This window comes from Engraulis encrasicolus, chromosome 4 (assembly GCF_034702125.1).
Source record: "Engraulis encrasicolus isolate BLACKSEA-1 chromosome 4, IST_EnEncr_1.0, whole genome shotgun sequence".
NCBI lineage: Eukaryota > Metazoa > Chordata > Actinopteri > Clupeiformes > Engraulidae > Engraulis > Engraulis encrasicolus.
The window spans coordinates 43,432,680-43,435,366 of NC_085860.1; positions in this window are offsets into that span (position 1 = coordinate 43,432,680).

Below are 2,687 nucleotides of genomic sequence, written 5' to 3' on the forward strand. Positions count from 1 at the left end.
CCTGGTGTGTGTGTGTGTGTGTGTGTGAGAGAGAGAGAGAGAGAGAGAGAGAGAGAGAGAGAGAGAGAGAGAGAGAGAGAGAGAGAGAGAGAGAGAGAGAGAGAGAGAGATGCGAGGGGATGTTCTGCTGTTCTGGGGAAGGGGTTGGTGGGTAGTCAGTTGTGGCCCAGTCCCCCCCTTGACCTTTCCTATTGGCTGTCAGCAGCCTCTTCCCTGACCTGCTTTAACCAGGCCACTCTCTGACAGCCACGACATCACATCCTGTGGCACAAAGAGCCACTGCACACCTGCACCTGCACATACACATGCACACAGCTAGCATTGGTTGGTCTCATACTCATAACACAATCGGGCCAATGAGATGCTAAAAAAATATGCCCATGGAAAACGGCGCTGCTGTCTCTCCTTTTGTTGTTATTCCTTTGGATGAGTGAAATGCTAATTGTTCAGAGGATCCCAAATGTCCGCAGCCAAAAGCATCATTAATTACTCATCAAGTGAGGGAGGGGAGGATGCTGCTTGTGATGTATTTCAGTGGTGTGGCGTTGGTGATTGTCTATATGCCGTCCAACCAGGCCATATTTATTTCACTCTTTTACACTATTTTCTTCTCTGGTAATCCCAAAGCACACACGCATACATGACGCATACATGGACGCATGCACGTACGCACAAGAGTGCGCACGAGCGCACACACACACACACACGCACGCACACATACACAAACCCACTCACACATGCAAAAATAAACAAACATTCAAACACACACAAACACACACGGATCCCCCACACACAGCCAACACACAGTAATAAAAACGTATGCAAATGCCAGACATGGTTGTCTCGTCAGACTAAATTGTCAGAGAGCAATAAGCTACTAAAGAGTTCCTCCACCCGACACAAAGACTGGCCATCACTCTCCTCTCTCTCTGATGGCAGCAGTCATCCGCAGGCTCGTATTGTTATGTTATAATGCTGTCACTTACACTGATGGCGTTGGAGAGAGAGAGAAAAAAAAACATTACCCACTTCCCTCTCATAATTACATCTCTCTCTCTCTCTCGCTCGCTCTCTCTCTCTCTCTCTCTCTCTCTCTCTCTCTCTCTCTCTCTCTCTCTCTCTCTCTGTTGTTGTTTAGCTCCTTCTCTTTGGTCATCTGATTGGTGCCGGAACACCAATTGCTCACCATAGCATCCATGTCAGTGGATTAGGGCCCTCCCTGGTAATGATAGGCTGTCCACCAGCTGCAGATTGCAGTGCCAGGACAGCGGGAGAGAGATAGTATTAGGGGAGAGCGATGGGAATATGGAAACAGAGAGAGAGAGAGAGAGAGAGAGAGAGAGAGAGAGAGAGAAAGAGAGAAATAGAGAGAAATATATAGAGAGAGAAATGGAGAGAGAGAAGAGAGGGAGAGACAGAGAGAGGAGAGAGAACGAATGGAGAGACAGCTAGAGCGAGAGAGAAAGAGAGACAGAGAGAGGAGAGAGAGAATGGAGAGACAGCGAGAGAGAGAGAGAGAGAAATGGAGAGAGAAAAGAGAGAGAGAGAAATAGAAAGACATATAGAGAGAGAGAATGGAGAGAAAGAGAGAGAGAGAGAGAGAGAGAGAGAGAGAGAGAGAGAGAGAGAGAGGACGGCCTTCTAGTCCCTTTGTGTCGCTACCTGCCTGCCTGGCTGTTAGTGTATACTCTCTCCTTTATGGGCGTAAACACCACTCTTACGCTGATGAGCCTGTCATTTTAGTCAATCCTTCATTATTACCCAGAATCCCCAATGTAATGAATTATTGATCCAGGCCGTGCGCCTGTTCACAGAAGGGTTTATTAAAGTACAGACGCATGACACTTGAAGAGAAATGAAAACAAATGCTGCAACCGTTTAAGCTGATGTATTCTCATACAAACCCTTTCTTCTTTTAAAAACATTGTCTTTACTGTATAATAAATGAACCCTCATTTCGCAACGGTAACCTGTATTATCAATAAACAAATGATTCCACACCTCATCAAGCAATCTTTTCTTTTTTCAGCCTCGGATAGCCATTCCAAACAGCTATGTTTTGTTTCATCCAAAATTAAATTTTCATGTATGGGCCAAATGTAAATGGTGACCATATAGGGGCATACATAACTGCAGACTGTATGTGTATTTCATTGATGCATAACAAAGGGTAGGCAGGTACTGTGGACAGTGTACGATATTTCAGTAGTCTCTCCCTGAGTCACAATACAGACAATTCACACAGTAAACTTGAAAATGTCTCAGCCGGCCAATGAATCAATATGCCTTTTGCCTCATGTTACAACTCCTTGGCACTCATTTCCATCTGAAAACGCGGGCCAGGAGCCTCTCTTTTCTTTTCGGCGGCATGAGAAACAGCACTAATCACGGGTCCCAGCACGGCCACTCAGGGGTCAGAACGGGGACCTGGAGTCAGGCCTATTTGACTTGAAAAGATGCTGGCTGCTTTTGTAGACGTTGTCCAGGAGGGTAATTTTCCATTTCAGGCATGAGTGGCAGTGTTGTGCAGTGTAGTGTAGAGTGGTGTAGTGTAGTGTGGTGTATTGCAGGCCAACCTGTGGGGCCCTGCTTCATTATGTGGGTGAGGGGGCTTTTTAAAAAAGACATGACTTTCATTTACCTCCACGCTTTTATTTACCCCTTGCATGGCTTGACCACCCATTGAT